The sequence below is a fragment of the Callorhinchus milii genome, unplaced genomic scaffold, assembly GCF_018977255.1.
Source record: "Callorhinchus milii isolate IMCB2004 unplaced genomic scaffold, IMCB_Cmil_1.0 Scaffold6, whole genome shotgun sequence".
In the NCBI taxonomy this organism is placed as follows: Eukaryota; Metazoa; Chordata; class Chondrichthyes; order Chimaeriformes; family Callorhinchidae; genus Callorhinchus; species Callorhinchus milii.
This window is the reverse complement of record NW_024704747.1, coordinates 20,572,995-20,591,687: the sequence shown is the minus strand read 5'-3', so window position 1 is coordinate 20,591,687 and position 18,693 is coordinate 20,572,995. Positions and strand designations below refer to the sequence as shown.

Below are 18,693 nucleotides of genomic sequence, written 5' to 3'. Positions count from 1 at the left end.
TGCCGTTAGGCATTTTGTCAAAGTCTAATGTATTCTCTGTTTTGCAGCAATGTTCTGCAGAGAAGCTAATTGGTGTTAGAGTTGCCAATTACCATTTCTACTAATGATGACTTTAGTATTATTAGTTTCACTCATTAATGAAAAGCCTAAGGAAAACTTAATTGGGAGTGATACTGGCATATGGTTAGTTATAACCTCTACAATGGGTAGAATCCCATTTACTATCCCCCACACCAGTACACATATATCTGTAGGCTAAAAAGTAATTGCAGTAATATGGTTATAGTTGATAATTGCATATTAGTTCTTTAAAATAATCGTTTTCACCTATAAAATACATAGTCGCTAACACTTTACAGTAAAGTGCTGTGAAGCACTTTGAGGCGTTCTCCCAACATGAAAGGTGCTATATCTAATGCAAGGACTATTGCTACCTTTGGTTTCTCAACTTCCACTATGTTTGTTGGTCTCTGGAGTTAGCAAGCACATTTTGGATTGCTACCTTATGTAAATTGCAGATTGATGGGACAAGAGGTTGCATTTTATGAAATATCCTGGAATTAGTTAATATCTGAGTGATCATCTATCATATCTCGGTCTGTGTAATGTCAAGCTGAATTCTGAGCACCTTCTCAATCCTTTTTGTGCTGTCGCATTCAAATAAACTTTCATGTGGATTAAGACTTTTGCCTGAACCCATGACACAAATGTTAAACCATTTCAATAAAGCTACAAACTTTACAAGGATGATCATATATGAGTGATTCACAGCATTTGAAGATATGAGAAATGGAAACATGCAGATTAGGAGAGGAGTGAAAAAACAAAAAAGGTGAAAAGAGTATTGAATATTGTTGAGGTGTATGTTAAAGATACCGCAGCACTATTTGAAAAGAGAAGGGAAGTTTCTCTCAGCGTCCTGGGTCAACAATCCTCCAGATAAAATTGGCCATTCACTTCATGCCTGTTTGTGGGACATTGCAGTGCAAATTGGCTGCCACATTCACACACAAAAATGCACAGTCACTACACTTTACAGTAAATTCTTTGAAGGGCCTTTCAGACATCTCGAGAACATAAGGTGTTATATTGAATGTAAGGACCATTATTAAATGGCAGAAATTTAGTTTTTCCCAGCCATAAATCCAGCAATTACAGCAATATGGTTGAAATAAAAATGTGAACTCCCATAAGATTACAAGAAAGCACATCAATGAGAAGAATATGGAATATAGTTAAGGATACATTCCATAAGGGACTGGGGGAATGCATATGATTAACATACTGTCCTTTCATGTCTGGGACATTGGTTCCAATCCAGGGCAGACTGATGAGATGAAAGTCTTCTCTCCCTTACTGACTTAAGCGAAATGAGTTTAGGAGATTTGAACCCAATTCAAGTCAAACACAAAACTTATCATACAAAGTTGTCCATATTTTGGCACAATTCACTACTCAGGGAAGCATTCTCACTCCATCTATTGGAATGCATGGTGGGAAAAAGAACTTGAGCAATGGTGCAATAGAGACAACTCTTTTGAACCTAGATTAATGTGTATTATCAGGATGAAATGGAGAAAGCTTTAACTTGCATTCATATCGCTCACCTACAAATACACAATCACTACACTTTGCAGTAAAATCTGATGAAGCTCTTTGAGAAGTTTTGGTGACTTGACACAGCGCTACATTAACTGCAAAGATTTATTTATTGTATATTTATTTATTATATATCCGGTCTGCGAAGTCAACACTGATGGCAAAAAGTAGAAAAATGTTCCATCTTCAGTATTGGCATACTTGGCCTTTGTAAGGCAGGAACATTATTCAAAATTTAAAAGGTGCATAAGAATGTTAATTGTTAAATAATTTGTAAATTGTTGTACCATTAATCAATATTTAAGACTTCTCTAAGTGCTGAGTACTAGTAATTACAATGGCTTTATTTAATGACAATATATAGAGCTAAATAATGCGTTGGAAACAGTTGTGAGTTTTCTTTAAAACAAAAATCGAGACAACCATAATAAATTATAATTACCTAGTCAGATTTGTACTGGATCATCTATTGTGTAGTCATGAGGAATGGATCTATAAATGAAGTTTGAGTGCTTCAATTTTAATGCAGAAATAGCACAACTTAATATCCATTAGTCTCAATACGGAAGGATTTTTTTTTACAAAGCTTTATGATGGGGCATAAATTCTCATTTTAATTCTGTGGAAAATGACCTTTTTGCATTTTATTAACATATAAATCACAACTTTTCTGGCATTTGACACCGCTTGGCTAATTATAAGAGAACAAAAGTGTTTCCTTTGTGCACAACTGCTATTTGTATTTCTGATCAAATCATGAGATTTTGCTTGTAGAATACACTTCAGAATATAGCCTGGAAGGCTTTGAGACCCTTCCAATGTGAAAGGTGTGGCAACAAATGCAAACAAAACATGTTTTATGATGAGTGGAAATGTCCAGTGCTCAGCATTTGGGTATTTTAACAACTCAGCTCATTCAGCAGCCTTATCTATCTGCAGGCTTTCATTTCAGTTTGGGATTAACATTTATCAAAGTACCATGCCATCAACTCCAGTTACATCCATATCTTATCCATGCCTAATGCCGATCTAACTGGTAAATCCCAATATTGCAAAGTACTATCCAAATCCCAGCCAATCTCTTTTGTATCGGTCTCCAGAGCTAAGCACAATGTTTTGAGTGGAAAATGAAATGCATGAAGATAACTAACTGTATTGTTCGCCTACAAAACACAAGTCATTACACCTCACGGTATATCCTGTGAAGACTTTTGAGACATCCTTCTGACCTGAGATGCACTTTATCAAATAATATAAGGACTATTATTAGAAGGATTATTTTTATTGTAATAATGTTCCTTATATATTAAGATTGTAACTTGTTAGGTTATTGGGCTCCAGTGATCTGATTGTCTATCCACTGAGACATTTTTTTATTTCCCAGTTCAACCCTTCACAGTAATGATGCTTTTATTAAGTTTCATTGGCCCCAAAGTCACAGAAAAAAAAACTTCCATATTATTTGTTGACATGCAATGCGGGCTTAAAGTAGGTGGTTAAGAGATTTTCCTCCTGATGTTTTTGCAGGTCATAGGTTGGGAAGTCAGGGGAAAAGCACAAAGGTCAATGCCATTATTCAAGTCATAATAAAAATAATAATCCTTGCATTTGATATAACTCCTTATCTTTGAAATGTTCTGCAAGTTTCCTTACTCCACATGTCTCTGTTTACCTCCACCAATTGATAACTGTGAAAGCGCTTCACAGAATATACTGTAAAGTGAATTAACTATATTTTGTGGGCGAAACGCCGTAGCCAATTGCACACAGCATTGTCCCACAAACAGTTGTGGATTGAAGTGACCAATATATTTTTTGAGAGAATTATTACTCCTGGAAAAGCGATCCACCAATCAACTAACAACTGAGTTCCTACTTACTGCTAAGTAAACAGACACGTGTGGCGTAAGGAAACTTGCGTAGCATTTCACCCCACCAGGAATCAAATCCAGGTCCCTGGCTTGCGAGGCGAGTGCTCTAACCACTGAGCTGCAGGACACCACGTGCACTTCCTAAACTAACCCCTGCCTGAGAAACTTGATGGACCAAATTGAGAGAATATTCTCTCAACAATGAGCACCGCAAAGTTAAATGGTCGCCATTTATCTAACATAAGTTAAAATAATTATTTTACGACAAAATTGGTTTGTCATGAATTGAACGCACATAGTCTAAGATGACACCCCAATGCAGTGCTGGGATGAGGAGTGTTGCATTGTGGAAGGTGCTATCCTTCAGATGAGCCATTAAACCGAGGTTCCGTCTGCCTGTTCAGGTGGACCTTAAAGATCCCTTGGTACTATTTGAAAAGAGCAAGGAGTTTCTCCCCCAAGTAAAATTGGCTATTCACTCCATGGTTGCCAGCAAACTGGCTGCCATGTTTTCGCCCACAAAATACACAGTTAATCCACTTTACAGTGAAGTGCTTTGAGACGTCCAGTGAAGTGATAAAGCACTATACCAAATGCAAGATTACTATTATTATTATAATAATTATTATTGTGCAGCTTTAGTAACACAGGTGTTGTTTTCCAGACATGTATTCATTATTGAAACTAGCAATGTTTCCCCTGATGTATTTCTTCCACCCTTGGCAGAATGGATAGATTAAAGATCTGCTCCCAGGGCTCCTCCACCTGTACCACTTTGTAGCTACTGTGTTCTCAATGTCCTCCAGACACCATGGAACCTGTTCTCTTTATGGCTTTGCCCCAGTGTTTTGATGGAGGTGCAGACCTCATTCTTATTGGGAGAGGAAAGTGTGTGGAGGACATCCGCAATTCAAAAAATGAAGCCCTCACAAAGGACGTCAAGTATTCAATGAGAGACGGCTAGTTGGCTCATCAAGTCTTCTCAGCATAATGCAATGAACAATGGACCTTATCATGGATCAGTTAATACTTGGAGAGAAAGTTCTAATTAAATATTCCAAAGTCCTATGGAATATTGAATAAAATGGAATATTTAATCCTACACCCCCCATCCCCACACAAACACCTCTTCTGTTTATTTCTGGCCAGGTAATCTCCATACATGACACGTAATGCTTCTTCCCCTATCATGTTTATCCTACGTTTGCCTACAAATGCACAGCCACTGCACCTTACAGAAAATGCTGAGTGTGTGAGTGTGTTCTCCTTACATGAACGGTGCTATATGAAATGCAAGGTTTATTATTTTTATTATCCGGTTCTAATTTTCAAGGCGTTAACCGGCCATAGTATGGACTGCTTTATGCTGGAATTCTGTTCCACACAAAGCGAGCTGATTAAAACGCAATGCCCCTAATTCCAATTAAAAACCTGTGCCTGAAGACAGGTTGCACTAAGATTAAGTTAAAACCTATAATTATACCAATTATTTTGAGACAAATGATAATAGATTATATGCATACAGACCAGCAATAAAGACACAAACTATCTCCCAGTTAAACTAATACCCACTTATTATGCAGCACTGTTAAATAACTAATATTAAGGATACAGTCAAATGTATATTAGCACCCGGTGGCTAACACTTTTGTACAATACAATTTTTTTGGGGGTGGCGGGAATTGCAACTGTAGATCAGACTTCTGCAAAGAAGTCTTGCAATCTGTTTCATGTGTTGCAAATCCTGAAGCTGCCAATGCTTTCCTTTCAACCTACAGCAACATAGGTTGGGGTAGGCAGTGGGGGTGGGGGAATGCTTTGTTGTGATTGATTTCATTTTAACATATTCACCTGCCCCCTGAACAGAACAACTGTATCCTGTTGTGACTACAATCTGTAAGTGTGACCTGATCCTGTTAAGTGCATGTGGATTGGATTTGGGGAGAATGGGTAGGAGGAGCGAGTATCAGTCCCTCTGAATTACCAACATTGATCTTCATGCTGTAACCAGACAGGGCATTATATTCTTTAATCATTCCGAGCGTCCAGAAAATCGAATTCTCAAGGTTGGCGATGCATTGTGAGGATATAATCCATATAATGAGGATTTATGGGGACTTATTCCCCATATCAATTTCAGAATAAAGAGAGCAGAAAAAGGCTTGGAGAAATTCGTACAGGACTACGACTCGTCAACCAGTCACAGAATTCCTCACAGCACAGCCTCGTACAAGAGTTTACATTTATATCGGGCCTCTCACGTCAGGAGGATGTCTCATTGGTGCTTCACTCAACTGAGTTGTGGAAGGGGGAAGGGAAAGAGGGGTAAGCCGAGGAGGGGAGGGGAAAGGTAACCAAAAGCGTGGCTGAAGTGAAATTTGAAGGGATGGTAAGGGTAAAGTAGAAGGACTCTGGATTAGAATTCAGAATGGGGCCAGAGTGGAGTAAGTATAGTCAGCCGCTGTTTGCTGGGCAGAGGGAGGAACCAGGCCAGGAGGGTCGCAGAGGTAGGGCAGGCTGACAAACTGCGAACAAAAANGAATATTTTCTCAAGTTTCAACTCCAGTGAACCATCAGCCTAGGCTATTCCTTTCCACAATTACTTGTGGGCTTCCTTCCTGTTCTTTTGTGGAATTGAGATAGGAGTTTTCCACCGTGAACAGTCTGTATTGATATATCATCATCTTCAAGACTCTCATTTTTCAGAGGCTCTGGATCATTGAGCAACATCATGAAGATAATGGTTTTACGCCGGGATCGGTTTAGTGCATTTCAACAATGTGCCTTTATGATAGAAAATTTCATTACAAATGCACATTGTTAATATGCATTAAACTGGCAGCCATGTGGTCATTATCCTCCTCTTTGGTTATAAAGATCAATGGTGATCAATCTGAAGTTGAGTGGTGCTCGTTTTTTCTTTACACCCTCCAAAAGAGGGTTTATTGAGTATGATCATTGAAATTACTTTCAACACAGTTTAGATATTTTGTTATTAACGTTAGCCTCAACATAAAAATTCTGAAAGCTAAATCCATTCCTCAGTTTATCCACCATCAAGTGAGTTCTTGCATTTGCTGCCTTTCCTCCCAAGTAGATTGAATCTTCCAATGACATATTTTTGCTTAGTTTACTTTCAGGCATCACCAGGCTTTGCCCCTGCTCATCGTTTTTCTTCAATCAATAAGTAGATTTCTAAATTCATTTGAAAAATGGTCAAACTCTTGTGGTTTTGAGGCTTCACATTTTTAAGGGAAGGGGAGACTTTACCCGTTGCAATTTCTACCCACAATATGGATTGGCTTAATTGCACCATTTGTGAAACCTACAAAGGATTGCATTGAGATTAATATTCGCTTTGCTGCTCATATCCTATCGTCCACAATCATTTATTGTGCATTAATATCCAGCAAGCTTTTTTTTGCCCTTTATTTCATAATAATCCCTTAAAAAATATATAATTTGGTCACTCAGTCCACAACCGTTTGTGGGACAATGCTGTGCGGAATTAGCTGCTGCGTTTCGCCCACGAAATATACAGTCAATTCACTTTGCAGTATATTCAGTGAAGCACTTTGAGACGTCTTGAAGACGTGATAAGGCGCTAAATCAAATGCAAGGATTATTATTATATTTTCTGCTCCATGATACTGGTGAGATGTGCACAAATATTAACTTTTACCATCATCGTTTTCTTTGGCTTCCCCACACATTTGTCTTTTACACCCTTTCACATCTGCTATCAATCTGACCGGCATATATTTCATCAGTATTTTTTTCCCCAGAAATGGGAGCTAAAGCCATTTCAGCAATTGTCAACTGTATTTAACCTTGATAAATCCTCCCTTCATCAAAAAAAATCCCCAATAGGAAGCATCATTGAGTTAATCGAACCTGCAATGAACTGCTTCTCTCTTTGTTGGCAAACTTAGATTAATAAATGGCTTTAAACAGAAACTGGCCTCCACTTGTTGTTGCTATATTAATAGATTCCTGTACAGTGTTGGTGAGTCCCTCCATGTTATCTGGAAAACAGATTTCACCATCAATGTTGACTAGGAGTCACTGGAGAAGATCTGGAAATGTGCTCATCAGTCGGAAGGGCTTCTCATAGCTTGAAGTTCACCCATAAACAGAAACTTTCTTCCACCTTTCCTTGACCCTGTAATATCTTCTGTCATATTGTTTCAGGAAATCCTCATGTTTTTCTTTAGGATCAAATTAATTAATTTATGTTTGATTCCACTCAGTGAGCTCAGAAAGTTAGCACAGATACAACGGGCCAAATGGCCTCTTCCTGTGCTCTACATTTCTTTGCTTTACATTTACATCTCTTTCCTCTACTCATTTTCTCCCTCAAGCTCTGATTCTTGCTGGGTAACAGCTTTATGGTCTCCAGCAGCCCTCTGTTATCCTGTGTAAGTACTCGCTCTTAATGCAGGAGCTCAGGTAGTGAATCTCAACAAACTAATTTTGCCGAGCTTTATCTTGTTAATAATAACAATAATAATCCTTGCATTTGATTTATTACCTTATCATGTCATCGAGACATCTCATAGTGCTTCACAGGATTTACTGTAAAATCGATTGATTGTGTATTTTCTGGGCGAAACAGAGAACACAGCAATGTCCCACAAACAACCAAGGAGTGAGTGACCAATTTTATTTGGGGGATTGTTGGCCAGGACACCAGGAGAAACTCCCTCCTCTTTCCGAATAGTGTCTTGGGATCTTTAACACCCACCTAAAGAGGCAGACGGGATCTCAGTTTAACATCTCATCCTAAGGATGGAAAGCCAATATGCACAACATCACTTTCCAAACAAGATCACTCATGGTGATCAGAAGTGGGGAATTCTGGATGATTTTTTTCGTCTACCACCCCTCTGCATTTCATCCACAAAATACAGTCAATCCACTGTGAAGTGCTTTGAGATGTCTCGACGACATGATAAGGAGCTATATCAAATATAAGGATTATTATTAGTAGTAATAGTAGTTGTTCAAAGGCATAACGACTAGTATCCCAACGACCGTCCCTTCAGAGTCCCTCCAAGCCGCTTCCTCTCTCCCTTGTTCAAGGCCTGTCTCAAGATATACCTCTTGACGGTGGTTTCAATCATTTCTCGTTTCCCACTCCCAGCTCGGGGACTCAGCCAGCAGTGCAAAGTGCTCTTGATTGAGTGGTCCTCCCAATGTGAAAGGTGCTGTATAAATGTACATTGTATTGTATTACTGACTCAGCATGGACCATGGGTCAAACATCAGCACAGAATAGGGACTGAAGCCTGTGACCTCTGGTTTGTTAGGCCTGACTGTTACCGGGAAGTTTTCTTTTATCTACTGATCTGTCAGGAGAACTCCAATTTTCACTGTTATACCTTTTATTGATTCAGCCGTTGTCCAATATATACAGCAGTTTACCTGTTTCCACCCTTTTTACTTCCTTTAATTGTTAATCAATGCATCTGCCAGTGATGTCCAATAAAAGTTTTATTGGCAGCCAATTAATTTTTTTTTAAAAAAAGGAAAATACGTATTATTTTTGTTTAAACTGATTTTTCTCTCCTTCTCTTCAAGTCTACTCGGGCCACACACTTGGCCAAATCACTTGCGCCCTGACCTCAGTCAATATGTGATCAATGCACTCCACCTCCACTCCGCACTCCAAACCATTCTCCTTAACAGCCATTCATCTTTCCTAACTTCTCTGTGTCAGCACAGGGCACTAAGAAAAATTGGCGCCTCCCTCCAGAGCTTATTTCTCCATGAGGAACAGTTGTGGGTATTTCGACGGGGTTACAAACCCTGCCTGTGAAGAACAAGACGACTACAGTTGCACATTGCACCTCGTTGAGGTTGAAAGTTCTTTATAAATGATGCAGGGGAACTTGTTAACCTGCTGTAAGATGTAAAAAAAAAAGGTAGTTCAATACAATGAAGCTTCAGTGAGCGAATGGAAAAGGAAGAACATTTACCAAAGGGGGGGGTTAAAGACGTTGGAAGTGCTAGAGCTCCACCAGCGGCCAGAAAAGCAACAGCAATTGCGAAGCGAACCTTGGAATAATTTGCCCTGCGCACAGCTTGTACTTTGTTCTGCTCACTTCATTATTTCAGATCCTTTCAAATATCACCACTTTGGTGCCCTTCACGTTCCAGGCTTTATTGTAACACTGAGCTCAAAATGTCACACTCGCAGTAAAACATGCCCCCGGTTTGTCTAATACTTATAATCGTTGTTCATTCAGTGCAACCTGTCTCTAATCTCCATTTAGGTCTGTATTATGAAGTGCCACATCCCTGAACTCTGCCCGATGTCCTGCCATCAGATTCTGTCAATTTCATTGTCAATGATGATGGCAAATTCTTCATTGTTACAATTTTTCACTAGACATTTTGTAGGGATGTTTTTCCATTGTGTTTGGTAGCTTCTTCGCTGATCTAAACATGACTCCTTATAATGATAATAAGCCTTGCATTTGATATTGCACCATATCACGTCCTCAAGATGTCTCTAAGTGCTTCATTGGATGCACTGTAAAGCCAAGTGTCTGTGTGTACTATGTCAGCAAACGCTGCAGCCAATTTGGGCACAACATTGCCTCACAAATAGCCAATTTTATTTGGGGGATTGTTAGCCACGACACCCTGAGTAACTCCCTTCTCTCCTTGAACACAGCGCTTGTGTTTTTTAACATTAGAAATTTACAAGCAACATGAACTGCATTGATTTGCGTGTCTTTCAGCAAATGATCTCGATTTCAGAAAGCACATTGCCTCACGTTTTCACTTCTGAGCGTTCAGAACAAATCCAGTCCTCTTGCTTCCTCTTGAACGTGTTGAAACACATAATTATTTTGTCTTGTCACATTTACTGCATTAGTGCTGCTTATAGGACAGAAGATAATGCCTACCTTTCAACAATCCGATGAAATGGGATTTCCCTACACTTGTCATTTTAATTGCTGTCTTCAGCAAAAGAGAATGGAAAGTGGCCGAGACTTTCTTTTGTTTGGAAAAGGGTGATGAGCTTATGCAATGGACTTTGGGCACAGGTGGTGTAACAAGGACAATAAAAAGCATTTAAATAGAGCCCTTCACATGGGGTGATTGAAGCCACAAAGGGGCTTCAAGAGATGGTACTGGAACAGACCAAGAATTTGATTCTATGCATTTTCATGGATTTTCTTTCCATGCCAGGAATAAAGTTGAATAGAATAGAAAAGTTGCTTTAATAAAAGCCCGAAGAAAAGTTTCCCTAGAAGAGAGCTGAATTATCTCTATGCTGGAATAGGGTTAAAACCTGACCTTACGCCTGAATGCTGCCTTTCTGCATTTTCCTTTTAATTTATTAATTGATCAATAACCCAGTTTCCCAAGTGCAATGCGGGCTGAGAACACGATCGCTCGGGTGGAGCTATCCATCTTCCACTCAACCAGGGAAATAAACAAGGAGCGCGGGTATCTGCAGGAGATAACCATGTCTTTACAAACATTTACTTATAGATCCAACGACTTGTGAATAACCAATATTGCCTTGATTGAAATCTATTTAATGCTCATCATCCCCATGCAGTCATGCTTGGGTGCCAGTTTCTTCAAGCTCTTCTCTGCATGCAAATGTGGAAGCCAAAATAAGAAATGTTACAAATCTCGTGGCTGATTTAGAAATGTATGTATTTAAATGGCCAATTTGAAATTGTAACAAAATGTAAGTGCTTTTTCTGCTGTGCAGAGGTTTAAACAATGCAAATACCAAATTATTTCTGGCAAGCGTTCAATTTCTTTTCACAGGAAGAGCAAATGATTGACTTCAGGGTCTTAGCACTGGGGGTGGCAAATGATTGAATGGGTTCCTAACAAAGTATGACTTGTTTTTATTTTATGCGACTCTGTGGTTAATATCCAGAGTCAGGGGGAAAAAAACACACACACACAAGGGGGTAGGAAATGAAAGAAGCTACAGTTATAAGTGTTTCCTGCTCCCAACTTCCTGAATCTGTATTGAAATGAACTGTTCCTGAAACATTAGCATGAAGCAATTCTCCACTGCTTCTCCCAAGCTTCTGTAGATGTTTTATGGTGGGCTCAGGGGCCACTTTTTCTTCTTGTCAAAGACCATTTGACTTGGCGTCACCTTCAGGGTGACCCTGCTGCCAAGTCATGGCTGCGGGGCAGGAAGGACAAACGGATTGGCAGTCGAGTGAAACAAAAGGGCTCTTCAGTCTCGTTGAAATTCCGAGTAACAGGCTCCTGAAACTTGCGAGAGCAGTGAAGAACAAGAATTGTATTATGGACAGCTGGCTGCTGATATATATCTATGGGGGGAAAAATAGAAAATGGGTGTTTTTTTTGAAAAAAGCTATTATCTCTAGTTCCTCCACCGAGACACGAATGTTGTTTGATCAGCGTCTGCTCCAAATGTTAGGAATAGTGCTGCCTGAATATACTGTGTCCAGACTAATAACCATACAGAAACAGAATAAAGGAGGTTTGGTTTGTCGTAGGTACTTGCATCCATGTGACAACTTGAACTGTGACATGATCTCTTTGTGATTAATTCCTCACCTACCTCTCAGAGCAAAAATAAACTTAAAAACAGCTGGAAGATGTGTCCCAATAATGATTCAAAAAATTTATAATGATCAGGGATTTGTTTTGATCACAGCAAATGAATAAACATTGGATCTCTAAGCACCCACTCCACGTATTGCAGCCAGGACAATGAAGCTGTTGTGCCATTCTTGGAATATCTGGCATCATTTCATATGTAATGTAATAAGTCACACGACTGGGATGCGGAAAAATGTTCCCAGTTGTGTGGTATTCACATAAAAACTTTAAGTAGCTATAGAGGTAATGTACTTAATTACTTTCAGGCTTTTATAGCTGGCTTGGGAGTTATAACTTGCAATGTAAAAACTCCAGTGGTTGTTTGGTGTGGGTGGAGATTGATAGCAGTGAAGTGATTTTCTATCTTGAATCTTTTAATGTCTCTAATTATTCTTTGATCACACATGGAGTAGAGTGGGTCAGCAGCAGCGATGCTTATGTCATCAATGTACAACAGCAACAGCAAAATTACATTTGTATAGCACCTTTCACGTCGGGAGGACATCCCAAGGCGCTGGACAGACAGAGTTGAGGGTCGGGATGGGTGAGGGGGGAGGGCAGGGGGGAAGCAGGGCGATCGAAAGCAAGGTCGAAGAGGAAGGTCTTGAGGTGAGTCTTGAAAGTGGCAAGGGAGGGGGCGAGACGGAGGGACTGCAGGATGGAGTTCTAGAGGGTGGGTGCAGAGTGGGGGAAGGCCCGCCCGCCGATAGTGGGACAAGCAAGGTGAGGGATGTGAAGCAGGCCGGTGCCCGTTGAGTGGAGGAGCGAACAGGGTGGTAGGGGGTTAGGAGGTTGGAGAATTAGGGGGGAACAAGACCGTGGAGAGCTTTGAAGGTGAGGACCAGGATCTTGAACTGCATCCTCTGTGTGATGGGAAGCCATTGGAGTTGGGCAAGGATGGAGGTGATAGGATCGCGGAGCCTAGTGCGGAAGAGGACACAGGCTGCAGTGTTCTGGATGATCTGCAGCCTGTGGAGAGGAGTTGGGGAGGCTAACAAACAGTGCGTTTGCATAGTCGAGCCTTGATGTAATGAAAGTGTGTATGAGGCGGTCTGTAGCGTGAGACAGTGTCGGAGCCGGGAGACGTTGTGGAGGTGGGGGAAGGCAGAGTTGGTCATGGTGTAGATGTGGTAGAAAGGATAGTTGAGGGTCAAACAAGACCCCAGGGTTCCGGACTGGCTTAGCAAGATGCAATCATGGATGGTGATGCTATCAGCGTCTGAGGTGAGGAGACGCTGAAGGGAGCCAATCAGGAGGGCCTCGGTCTCGCTGACGTTCAACTGAAGAAAGTTAGCTCTCATCCAGGACTTGATGTCTGACAGACATTCTGTCAGCACAGCAGTGGTCCTGGAGTCAAAGGTGGAGGCAGAGAGGTACAGTTGGGTGTCATCCGCAAACATGTGGAAGTTGACCCCAAATCTGCAGATGATGTCACCAAGAGGGAGCATATAGATGTTGAAGAGGAGGGGACCAAGGATAGAGGTCTGAGGAATGCCGCAAATATACAAATATTGATTGTGTCGTCATTCGCTGTCCCACTCAGGAAATATTCTTGTGTTCTGTATTAGACCTTTTAGAGCAGGATTCTTAAAGTTGGATTGATCGCATTAATGGTGTTTAATATGACTGGTTGGAAGCATTAGGAGACCATAATGTCCCTATAGAATAAAGAGTCTAGCTTCTTATTTCACAAGATTGCAAGATTGGTTCGGGTAAAGATGGTACTTCGGCCCCTTTGATCTCATCCGTCTTCACATCATAGCATCAAGCTATTTTTTTAAAATGAGTCCAGAATCCTGTCCTCAACCACCCTCCCTGAAAACTTGTTTCAATCTTTAATTACCATCTGGGTAAAGAAATGCCTCTCATTTCATTGCAGCTCCAACCCAACACTTAACCAATTCTTAACCTTTTGTGTCTGAGAGCATTGTTTTTAAGCATCTTGTTACAAAGATCCAAATACTGAACGCATAATAAATCCTTTCTGATGCACAGCAAACCCATGTAACTTGAACAGTATTGTACAATTTAGCTGGGTCTTTGCTTTCCTGTCAGCTCATCTCCGCATGACTCCGCCCCTGTCAAGAGAGCAGGAAGAAGGAATTTTGCTCAAAACTTATGCAGTGACTTAATCCAAGGAAAGAGTTAATAGGTACCTATTAACATTACCTTCTTATAAGTATTTTGTATTTTATCAGGGAGAAAGAAGCAGTTTTTTCAAACCTTAGAATTCTGCAGGCAGAATGTGACAGAAATGAAACATGTGTTTTCCCTGGAGATATGACACTTCACCAAATGTTGTATTCCATTATTATAATAATTATACTGAAACCACTGGAAAATGTTTTTTTTTAATGCTATATGAATTTTGAAAACCCAATTCTGTCAACAACAAAAAAAGCTTTGCAGCATTTCTGTTCTACGTGTTCAGTACATACGAGCCAAGGTTGCACCTGAATCTTATGAGATGCCAAATTGAATGCATCACATAGCCAAGACATTTACCAATTTGGCCAAAGTGGTAGTGGCAAATTGCAGGAGAAACTGGGACAGGTGCAGCTGACTGATCCATCAGTGCCATCTGGCGAAAATTTGACAAATCAGACCTCGAATTGGGTTTTGCTAATGTTTGGTTTGAGCGGAGCCTGTTTAGATCGTTGCTACATCTGGGAAATTGACAGTGATTTAATTTTGTTCCTCTGGTTTGTGAGACTGAGCGCTCATGAGCTGTTAAACTTCCAAATGGATCGAATGATGGTTTATCAAAGGAGTGAAGCATTTTGTTTCCTTTACTTAGACAGTTGTCAGGATGTGGAACACCAGGTGTGATAGTCGAGGTAGGATCCATATTAGCTTTCAAGTGGGATTTACATGGATTTCTAAATGGGAGTAATTTGAAGCAAGACAGGAAGGGAAAAAGGCAGATAAATGGCATTGTGTGCTCTTTCAAAGAGCTAACAAAAATGTTGGGTGACCTTCCTTTGTATTAAAAGTTCTATTGTCCTCTCATCTAGAAAGTCTACAGTATCCATATCAGAAGCCCTATTATGGAAGTGAGTCATGTCACCCTGATAAATATCTGATAAATCAAGTAGATTATGCAAGTGTGGCATTCCCTCAAATTGACATGATACGTATCTGGTTTTGCAACCAGCTTCTCCTGTTATAAACATTTTAGAGTCAATCAACAAAACTTGGAAAACTTGAATAATAGGTGTTACAAAAATTAAAATGTCTCGCGGGTTAACATACATGATTACAGTTCTTGGGACGAATTGGTGATTTTCCTTAGGTTAACAATGCTTGTTGCCAATACTATTGCCATAACTGACAGCTTCATTGCCAGAAGTGAGGAATTTACCATTTACCCTTAGTTATCGAAGACTATCATCCCTCTTTATCTCTGTCATTGACTTGCAGTAAGAGTGCAATCATTTACTGTGAGGGACACAGCAAAGTCTGAACCAAGACAGTTCTTATTCAACCTGTTTGTCATTGTAGTTTTTAGACTGAAGGAAATAAACTGATGCAAAGGTGCTATTTTTCACGTCTGGAGGAGAGTTCACCCAACCGCAGCTTTGTGCTCCAAACACCATGAAAGACATGCGAGTTGCAAAATGTAGCGCTGCACCCTGTTTGGCAGAGCAGGTGAACGTCGCAGCTCACAGCCCTGCACTTATTTTAGAGGATTATTTGGAGATTTCAATGGTACAAAAAAGTTGCAAAACTAAATCATACTGACTCAGAATCCAATTTCTACTTCAAAATTATTCATTTATGCATCTCAGGATGACATTTCAGAAATAGCCACTGTACTGCCTCACACACTGTGACATCAGCTTTTTGCACAGTTGGGTGACTTTGTATGCACTACTACGTTGTATTTGGAGTTTGGGTTCTTAAACCTCAATACGAGTTTCGATTGCTTGATTTAAATACGGGTTTGTGAATATAAACTTTACTTTTTTGAAAAAAAAGTTACGCTTCCACAAAACAAATTGCTTGGATTATATCAAACCACAGTTGTGCTTTTTGACTCGATTGAGGATTTTATTTGTGGTTAGCTGGGTGTATGGCATATGGGGAGCTTATCGCCATACTTAAAGAGTATACAAACCAGACAGAGTTCTGTGTGTGTATGCCACCAACCCATGGAAATTTCCCTGCTGTCTGAAATGGAATGTGCGCACTCTTCCTGACGAGATGCAACCCGATTACCTAATTTCAGAGAGGTACAGGTTGGCAAGAGCCAAGGCTTGGGGTTCCCTGAGTGTGATTTGGATATACTGTTGGGGTTCAACCTGTTAAAACCACATGGCCATTGAGGATGAATATGTTGAGTTGTGGTCCCCCTGAGGCAGGGATCATCACAAATTCTACAAACACATCGGCTTCCAGTACCCAGTCGATTGACCTTAAGATACTTGTTCTACTTTTGAATATGTTCATGGACATAAAATATGTAATTTTATCCAGTTCCAGTCTTCTGTCATACTGTTCTGTGATCTGAATCAGATCTGCTGCCCATTCTACGGCCTCTTTGTCACCATTGGTGACTGAGCCTTCAGACGCTGTGCCCTGCTCTCTGGAATTTTAAGTGCAAGTTGAGGTTGTAGGCAAACATGGCACATAATGTCCCAGAAACAGCCATAAAATGGCCAATTTTGATTTGGGGATTGGGAGAAAATCTCTTTTCAAAAAATGACATAGGATCTTTAACTTCTACTTGAACAGGCAGGTGAGAGGTTTAAAGCCTCTTTATGCATCTCCAATAGTGCAGCATTGTTTTGGAGTGTCAGCCAACACTGTTTTCTCCCGATGTGAAAGGCGCTATTCAAATGTAATTTTGTTGTTGTTGTGTTCAAAGTCCTGCATTGGGGTACAAACCTGTGAACTTCTGATTCAGAGTGAGAGTGCTACTGATTGAGCCAGATGGGCATCTAAATGGCAGTCTTGTTTTTCAGTCAGCGTGATGATTTCCCAATACCACAACACAAGCATACATTATTACTCAATCATGAATGACCGATATGAAAAGAGAGCATTCAGTTTCACAGAAACTCCACAACACAATACAGTCTCTCCACAGCTATAGGGGGGAGTGCAGCACACCAGATAACAAAATGACAATGATTTTCCACCACTACTACGTTGTGAATTTGTTTATCTCTTTGAAGGTCAACCAAAGGAGTTATGTAAATGCCTCTGTAAAGTTTTACATTGCAAATTTAGAATCTGCGTTTCTTTTTCCGTCCTGTAAATTGTGCCAATCACAACAAAACTAGTCTGAATGTGCTTTTAAACTGGAGAGGGATAACCTCGCTTCATCTCGGGTTATATTCATACAGAACTGTTCAAGTTGCGAATTCTGTTTCCTTTCCAAAAAAAAGGCTTTTGAGAAATCAAAGGAAGCCATGATGAACTCAAGCTTGTATCTGGTTAATTTTCTAAACTTTGTAGTTTGCCAATTGATAGCAGTCATGAATCTCAGCAATGATGGAAATGAATTCAATTCAGCGTAATAAAATATTCCAAATGCAGCATTATTAACTCACTCCTAAGTACTGAAACAACATTTCTACGGTGATATGTCAAATCTAATGCAATATCATTAAAATCAGCCATGCAGCACAATACAAGAGTAAAAAAATATGATTCTGCCATCTTCCAAATGCAGGACCTGTCACTTCACACTGTCGAAATATTCAGAACTTCAATCTTTATGTTAGTCTTTGCACTGAATTAGCAAATTAAAACAGTGAATGGTTCAGATGCAAAGCATACAATCAGCATTTGAAAATGCTGGGTAGGCAAATGTCTTTGGGGTGATGCGTTGTCAGTATTGAAGGGTCAAATCCAAAATGTGGACCTATCTTTCAGCACCAGATGGAAATCTGCCTGCTGTGCATTGTTTTGATTTTATAACAGGAATCAGATCACCGATTTAAAAATTGCAATCTGTTTTACCACTAGGTGCCACCAGTTGTTTAATGAACCATCAGAACAAGAGGGCAGAGGTTTAGGGCTGAAAAAGAACAATTTCAAGACAGACACCAGGAAGTGTCAGTTAATAATAATAATAATAATCCTTGCATTTGGCGTCATTGAGACGTCTCAAGAAACGCTTCACCGAATATATTGTAAAGTAAATTGATTGTATTTTGTGGTCGAAATGCGCTTTTATTGAAGGTTTTAAATAAAACCTTTTGTTTTGATACATGAAACAGTTTGGAGACACTCTGGCCTCTGAGTCGGAAGGTTTGTGGATTCAAACCCCATGTTGGGGCTCTGAACTTGCACAGTCTAAACTGACATTCCAGTGCAGTGCAGGGTGGGGGGTGGTGGGGGGGTGGTTGGGTGTGTGCTCCACTGTTGGAGATGCTGTCCTTTGGATGAGACGTTTCAAATGGATGTTAAAGATCCCATGGCACTATTCAAAAAAATAAGGGAATATCTCCTAGTGCCCTGGCCGACAACCTCCCAAATAAAATTGACCATTCGCTTCACAGTTGTTTGTGGGATATTGCTGTGTGCATATTGGTTGCTAAGTTTATTTACAAATGTACCCAGTCATTACACTTTAAAGGATATTCTCTAAAGTGCTTTGAGA

General features: G+C 40.1%; 1 protein-coding gene across 1 annotated transcript in view; it reads left to right on the top strand.

Annotated features, from left to right (window-relative positions):
* Window positions 1–18,693, top strand: part of LOC103182941 (receptor tyrosine-protein kinase erbB-4) — a 374,750-nt gene that overhangs the window by 174,068 nt on the left and 181,989 nt on the right. The window lies entirely within an intron of this gene.